Source organism: Hibiscus syriacus, unplaced genomic scaffold (assembly GCF_006381635.1).
Source record: "Hibiscus syriacus cultivar Baekdansim isolate YM2019G1 unplaced genomic scaffold, ASM638163v2 tig00110548_pilon, whole genome shotgun sequence".
In the NCBI taxonomy this organism is placed as follows: Eukaryota; Viridiplantae; Streptophyta; class Magnoliopsida; order Malvales; family Malvaceae; genus Hibiscus; species Hibiscus syriacus.
The window spans coordinates 4,651,327-4,660,027 of NW_024062775.1; the positions used below are offsets into that span (position 1 = coordinate 4,651,327).

The 8,701-nt window shown below is 33.3% G+C and overlaps 1 non-coding gene and 1 pseudogene across 1 annotated transcript; both read left to right on the top strand.

Annotated features, from left to right (window-relative positions):
* The first annotated feature begins 6,474 nt into the window (after positions 1-6,474).
* Positions 6,475-8,314, top strand: LOC120130633 (annotated as a pseudogene).
* TRNAM-CAU lies at positions 7,409-7,480 on the top strand. The gene has a single exon. It is a non-coding gene; the product is annotated as a tRNA-Met (tRNA).
* Positions 8,315-8,701: the final 387 nt, after the last annotated feature.

Here is an 8,701-nt window from a genome sequence, read left to right on the forward strand (position 1 = left end):
GATGGAAAATAAATCAAAGAGAAGCAAACAGAGATGAGTAAAGACAGAATCAGAGAAGTGTTAATTAATCAAGTAAAAACCGCATGAAATGGAGGAGATATAAGGAGAGACACATGGAGGGATGAAGAGAGGATATCAGAGATAATATCTCAGAGAGGACTGAGTTGACAGAGAGATGTTCATAAAAATGGAAGGGACAAAAGAGGGCATGGAAAGGAAGGATATCAGTGGAAATTGCTTGGATGAAAAGGCATGACGAGGTATTATCATGATTAAACCAGCCTTTCTGATGAAAGAAAGAAAGGTCATAATATTTTAAGAGTCTACAAAGATGCATATTACAATGCTTTTCTCTCTAGCATTCTTGGCTATGACTTATAGTGCTTTGATTACCCTATCAACCAGCTGATGATGTGCTCAGTTTCTGCTATATGAAATATATATGCTTTTAAATGATTTTCATGATTCTTATCTTCTATAAACACACCATCCTTGCTTCTAAGCTATATAGTCCTATCTATATAATTAGCTAATATTCCAGCCCAATTTTGTCTTTTCAGTCTCAAAATTGCAGAGATATGATCATCTTTTAATCACCTTGTTGTTACTTTGCAGCCATCTCTGAATTTCTTGTGTTGTAAAATGTTATAATGTCCATGAATTCAACGTGTAAATAGTCTTTATTCCCTTTTTCTACAAATTCTGACTGCTGCTGCAATCCTCTTTCGTTTCTTTTCTTTCTTTCAGATTTTTTCAGATTGTGTTTCGTAGTTGATTATGACATTACCATCATGATGAGATTGCCGCTCCTTTCATGCATCGTTTTCTAACTCCTCCCAAACACTCTTTTAAAAACCTTTTTAGCCATGATTTGCCACTGGAAAAGAAAAACCCTTTTTTAAAAAACAAAAAACCCATTTTTTAAAGGAAAAAATTGTGTATTTTCTCTTACCCAGAATCTCTAGCCGATGAGGCTGCTTACCAAGTTTGTGCTAAAAGTGTTGCAGCCGCCTATGGTACCATGTGGTTTTTCTTACGGGTAATCATATCCCTTGTGCTGTTATTTTCTTCTCCCATATCTGTAAACATAACATCACTATATCTCACCTTTATCTGTTTTATTCTCTCGTCAATCCCTCTGCCAATGAGCATGGTCTAAGGCAAACCCTAGCCACCCACAATCTTGCTTTAATAACGGCAGTTGGTCATAAATACATTTGGAGCTTCAACAAAACTTACTTATGATGGGATGATTGACACTCAAGTTTTGATAACAGACAGTGTCTTAATATACTTCTAGTTATGGGACCCAAGTGTGATGTAATTAGGGTCTGGACCACCATTTTTGGTCTAATTATTTATATAGGTTTAATTCATTTATTTATGTTTGTAATATTTGTATTTTTCGAAGTCCAAAATTTCGGCTCTGGTACAAAAGATGGATGTTCCATCTAGCACGTTATTTTATACATATTTGGATTTGGTTAGAGGGTGAGATGGAAGTGCCCTGGAAATTCAAGCTTGCATTCCCAATGATTTTCGATGGCTAAAGCTGCAACCCTCGACATTATTCATCCTTATCATCATGAACCGATACGATATCTCAGTTTGAAATTTTCAGTGCAGATTAATGATGCCCATGTTTGATCATAAAATCAAATATTAAATTCTAAAAAGAAACTGATTTAGCTAAGCCAATGAGAAAATTACTTCTCAACAGCGGTAAGGAAAACAAAGTACATATAATCATGGGCGACTCAGAGTTAGGATCCAATGTTAAGTGGTACAAAATTATTTTTATATTAAAATAATATTAATTTATTAAATATTAAATTTAAAATTAAGAGGATAAAAAATCTTATTTAACTTACATTTAAATTAAAAATATGTAAAATATTATTATACCAAAAATTTTGACAGAAATGTCTCAGAACCTTTTCAATTTCCTCTTTTCCAAGTTGAAAACTCCCACAAACCCAATCAGAAGGTGGTTAAGCCGAAGCCAACTATATGCCCGAACACCGACGCCGGAGACTAATGTCTCTACAGTTGACGTTTGTATTTATCCCATAAACTATAAACTGTATTATTATAGGGTAAACATTAATATTAAATGTTTGAGAATTATTTTTAACTTAATGTCAAAATAAGTGTACAAATTATATATCAATTCCTGAATATGTTTCTAAATTATTTTTTATCTATCCAGGTGCCTAACTTTTCAAACATTATCATTTAGGTGGTCGGCTGTCAACGACGTTAATTTTTCTCGTTAAGTGGCACGTGTCACAATCTGGTGATTTTGGAATTTATTTTTTAAATATTATTATATTTCTAAAACACCGTAATTTCTATTAAATTATAAAAAGCCTCAAAATCTCTAAAATCTATGAATTCTACCCCTGCCGCCGTCCTTTCCGGCTACGACCACCATCTTCGACGTAGTCCCCGCCATCCTCCTAGTCATACACTATCGTAGTTGTCGTCGATTGACCGTCAAGATCGCGTGGGATCACGATTTTCATCTTAGGGCTAGTGGTATAAAACGTCAATTGGTTGTCGATCGATCGACGTTTAATCACGATTTTATAAGGGTTTTGGTCGCCAAATATGTTTAAGTCGGGTGGAGCTTCGTCGACAGTAAAGGGAGACGATCAACGTGGATTTACGGTTGACATAAAGATTTTCAAAGTTTTGGGGTTATTTCAAGATATTTATGTTTTTCTTTATATATATATATATATATATATATATATATATATATATAATTTAATTTTTAAATTTTAAGTAAAAATTTTAAATCACCAGATTGAGGCACGGGACACTTAATGGAGATGTAATGTTGTTGACGATCCAGGCACCAAAATGGTAATTTTTTTAAATTTAGACATCTGGATGTGTCAAAAAATAGTTTAGGCACCTATTTAATAATTGATGTATAATTTAGAAACTTATTTTGGTATTAAACCTTATCTTTTAATACATTGTATTTACCAAAACTAATAAAAAAAATAAGTTTGTGGAGACGAAATGACCCACTCTTCCTAAAAATTTTAATTTTTTATATCTTTTAAATATTTATTTTATATTTTTATTAAAATTATGTTTTCTTCTTTAAATGTTATAAATTCTTACGTACTTAAAATTTTATAAATTCATCTCTAACATAAAATAATATTCTCTTTTAAAATAATGCAATCAATTAACAATACAGTTGTCGAGCACACAAGTAGGAGGAAGTACATCCCACCTGATCAGCCTTCTAATGATAATTACAATAAAATGTTAAAGGATTAAGAAAAAAATTAAATTTGTTTTTAAATAATGATAATTAGATTTCATTAATAAAAATAAAGAAATAAATTAGAATTATAACACATTTAAACATAGAGATAAAAAATGAAGATAATAGTCTCAAGAAAAATTCATACAAAAAATATTAAATTCAAAGATACGAAGAAAAATAAAATTTTCTCTAAAGAATGACTATCAACATTAAAAGAACTGAATCACCCTCCTAAAAACTCCTTATTACTTTTGAAGAAGACACTTTACGAAGTGATAAAGGGGTGATGAGCGAAACAAATTATTTGGCAGGATACTTCACTACACAATTCTTATTATATCGACAAACAATTTTTTACCAAAAAAGAGATCTGACCATAATTGACCACCGACAAATCAATTAAAAATAAATATCGTGAGAGTTTTTATGCGAGCCTTAAAACAATCACAAAGATATATGAAAACAACCACAAGCGGAGATAAAATCATGTCAAAAAAACAATGATTCTTATTCAAATTTAAAAAAACTCTAAAAAAATACATGATATAAAAATGAGTAATCACTTGTAATCAATAACCAATATTAAAATTAATACCATCGTCGATTAAACAAAAATAAAAAAATGATAAAGGTGACATAAAATATTAAAAGAAAACCTAATTAAAAAAAATTGTTATTACTCCTATAATTTGAACTAATTATACAAAAGAGAAATAAAAAATAAATAAAGAATTTCATTTTTAAGAATAAGGACATTTGATTGGGTGGTCAAACTACTCATCTTTACTCTTTTATATTCCGGTTATGTATTTTAGACATACGAGAAGCACTTTTTTTTTTTTTGGTGATAAAGAAGATTGCAAATATCAAATAATGTCGAGTATCCCTTGTCCATTGTTGTCATCCTGCAGAATTGACGCAACCTCCATAGGTGGGTTGTAAACAATCTATCCTGAGCCTCGACTTAAACAACCCATTTTAGCTAGCATATCCGCAACTTTGTTGGCATCTCTGTAAGCATATCGAATTTGCACCTCCCAATCTCTTCCTGTTAGGTCGAGCACCCGATCTAAGAGAGGAAACCAATTACCTTTAGGAATTTTTTTTTGTATCAGCCAAATAACCTCAAGACTATCCACTTCTAAAATAATTTGTCGTTCTCCCAAATTCCATGCAAGTAAGAGACCCTCATAAATTTTCCATAGCTCCGCTTCAGCAACCGAACAAACACTAATAGCCTTCGAGAACCAAAGTAATCAGTCACCCTACCATGAGCGAATAACACCACCGCAAGATGCAAAATCATCCGCATTATCACGATCACCATACGTATTGAGCTTACACCAATTTTGAGGAGGGCGTAGCCAAAAAATGCTTCTTGTCCTATGTTGAGTAGTAGTACTTCCTGAAAACAATCTTGAATTCAACTCTCGAAGAACTTCACTTTTAGGTGTCTGCACTTATCCAAACACTCCGCATATAAATGTTATCAGGGTCAAAAATCCTCATATTACGATGAATCCAAAGAGACCATAAAATAGAATCGAATAGTAGGTCACAGTCCTTAGCATGCGCGTAATACCCCGGAGACACTAGATTTATATGGATCCAATCCTTGATCTCTCTTTGAGAAATTCAATAGTTTATCCTTCTGAATTAACTCCGACCAAACAATAATGACTGACGAACACTTCCCGAAAAGATGGTCAATCATCTCTCCATCCAAACCAAAAACACCCAACACAGAAGCTCAAATGTCATCGAACGCGCTCAACGTCAGTGAGGATACGCTCACAACACAGAAGCCAGGGGATACACATAGCTTATGACATACAAATTGGTGCACCAAGCCACATGCCTCATTAGAATTAACATTTGCAGAGAAGAAAATTGTAGTCTTTGGTATACTCACCTTATGTCCAGAGGTCCGACAAAATTCTTCCCAAACATCTCCAACAATACGAAATTGATCCAAGAAAGTTTCAGCAAATAATACCATGTCATCCGTAAAAAAGAGGTGCGGGAGCGTAGGACCATTTTTGCTCAGACGGACAGGTTTCTACTCCTCATTTTGCATTTTCCCACTGATCGTTTGAGCTATCCTCTCCATACACAGCCCAAACAGATATGGTGATAACGGATCATCTATACGTATCCCTCTAGATAGTTGAAAAGATTCAAACATGGAGTCATTCCATAACACTTGAGTTGAAATAGACGTCAAGCACCACATAATTAGTTCTCATCAAATCCAGGTCCCTTAACGGATCGTCAATGAATGACCACTCAAGGCAGTCATACGCACTGCATATTGTTATAGTTTTATTTTTAGTATAAATTAGTTTGTCAAGATTTTTTATTTTGGGTAAAGTAGGTAAATGATTCCTGACTATATCACACTGCTTATTAAGTCCTTGGACTATTAAAAATTATAAAATGGTCCTTCGATTATAGAATATTACTTTGTTCAGTTCCTCGATTATTAAAAGTTACAAAATAGTCATCTGACTATTTGTTATGTTCCAAACTAGTCCTTTTCTGTTAACAAATTGATAGTTGTCTGAGCATGATGTTAACATAATGACTAGGATATGATAGTCGTTTGAGATTTTTGAATATGATTTTATCATATCACAGTCAGTATGTTAACGTTCAGCTCAAAATACCATCAATTTTCTAATAAAAAAGACGAGTTTGGAACATAATCAATAGTCGAGTAATCATTTTGTAACTTTTAATCGTCGAGGGACACAACAAAACAACACTCTTTAGTCGGAAGACTATTTTATAACTTTTAATAGTCGAGGTACTTAATAAAGTAATGCCCTATAATCTGGGGAGCATTTATATACTTTACCCTTTTATTTTTATGTTTAAAAAATATTTTTAATCGGTTAAAAATGTCTCACCAACACTGTAGAATAGATGGGCGGATATTTTAATAGAGGGGCTAATTTTTTTTTTTTTTTTTTTGTAACAAAGATCCATGATTTTGTTCTTTTATCTGTTTCATAGAGAAGAACAAGTACACAAACCAGAATCAAACATTGTTTCTTCAGCTGATAAACAATCCAATAAAAGAGGCCATTCTTCATTATTCCCACTCTATAAATACTGCATCTTCAGCTTTACATGTCCACTGCTCCAAAGCCTCTTTCATCATCATATCCTAAAATCAGTAGAGAATCATGGGAGTTTTCATTTACAAATCCGAGATTAATTCATCGATCGCACCAGCCAAGATGTTTAAGGCCTGTATCCTCGATGGCGACAATCTCATCCCCAAGATTATTCCACAGGCTTTCAAGAGTGTTGAGTACATTCAAGGCAATGGTGAGCCTGGTAGCATCAGGAACGTCACTTTTGCACAAGGTTACCTCTTTTGTCTAACTTTATATATGCTTATGCTACTATGTTTGAAGGGGAAAAAAAGGGCGAAAATCATGTGTTTTTGTCTAACTTTATATATGCTTATGCTTATGCTTGATGTTATATGTTAGAATCAAGACAAGTACACAAACTAGAATCAATTGAGAAGGTTTATATGTATTTTTGTAATAGCAAATTCCAAAATATTATGTTAAAACTATGTTCTCTTCAAATCAGTAGAAATCATGGGTATTTTCACTTACCATTCCGAGGTTGTGACAACAATTCCGCCGGCCAAGATCGTTTCACTTGTGATGGAAATAAGTTTACTTCGTTAGCCGTTCGTCAATTTTTTTTTAATAATAGAGTCGATCATAATTAAAAAGATGAAGACTGGATTTTTGTTGCAGAAGATTCGATCCCTTCATCAATCTTGATTGAAATATTTATATTGATCAAATGAATAATGTTAGCTATAAGATAATTATAACTATTTGTAAATCAATAAATTAAATAAATTTAATTATCAGATTTTAAATTTTGTTAGGATAAGATTACGTATACCTGTCAAAGGTAGCCTCTTATGCAGTCAAGGGTGTTGAGTACCTTGAAGGAAATGGTGGCCCTGGAAGCATCAGGAAGGTCACCTTTGCCGACAGTTATTCATTCACTTCCATTTCATTTTCTTTTCCGGAGAATATATCAGTTGTCTGTTTAAAGCTACAAATATCTATTTAGGCTGCGCTTCTCATCATCAGAGTGGCGCAGCGGAAGCGTGGTGGGCCCATAACCCACAGGTCCCAGGATCGAAACCTGGCTCTGATAAAAGGAAATCTCTGTTTTTCCAAACATTTTTTCAACGTTTCTCCAGAAATGATTAAAGAAGGCTCTAAATAATATCTAATTTTGATCACTTGTTTTTGCAACATTGTCAATTTTCATTTCCAGAGTCCACTACACGTACGTTTGTTTTCTTCAAATGTCCATTACACATAAGTTTTGTAGTTAAAAGGAACAAGTAATGCACTATGGAGAAACAAAAACAGACGTCCAACTTGCAGGAATTTAGAGTTCCATGATCACTTGGGGGGCACAGACAGTGATCAGCTCTCTTATTATTAGCTTAGCATCATGTAGAGGGGCCAATGTTTTTTTTTTCTTTCAAATAACCATGATTTTGTTCTTTATGATTATCTGTTTCATATCGAAGAACATGTAAAATGGGTACACAAACCAGAATCAATACTTGTAAGTTTCCTTGGCTGATAAACAATCCAACAAAAGAGGCCTTTCTTCATTATTCCCACTCTAAATATTGCAACTTCAGGTTACAAGTCCACAGCTCCAAACCCTCTTTCACCATTCCATCTTCTCCTAAACTCAGTAGAGAATCATGGGAGTAGCGGCAGTAGACCAAGACAACTTCGAGTACATTACAGTGTGATCGAAGGCAATCCATTGATGAACAAACTCGAGAAAATCACATTCGAAGTAAAGTTAGAGGTGTCTCCATATGGGGGATCCATTTGTAAGAGTACCAGCAAGTAGTACGGTGCAGTAGTGACATTGATCTCGAGGAAGAAGACATCAAGGAAGGCTTCGGGAATACTGTTCAAGGCCATTGAAGCATACCTCCTGACAAATCCTCATGCCGACTAATAAGACTGGAATGTCTAGACTGTTATAAATAAGTGAGCTTAGACTTTGTTTGCTAATAAGGCTTCAGCTTGATGTTATATGTTAGAATCACTCCCGGCAAAGAAACATTTGAAGGTATGCTTGTTAGTGACTTCAAATAATCACTCCCGGCAAAGAAACATTTGAAGGTGTATTTTGGTAAAAAAATGTAACAATGCGAGTGATCAGTGCGAACATTTGAAGTAAGGTAAATTGTGAACAGCATTTTTTTCATTATATTTCGTAAAAGAAATTAAAATGCAAAAAAAATTATACAAATTAATTTAATAGATGCAAAATATTAAATTCAATAGTACTAATATTAAATATTAATATTAATATTAAATTCATTTGTTTTTAAACACTAAA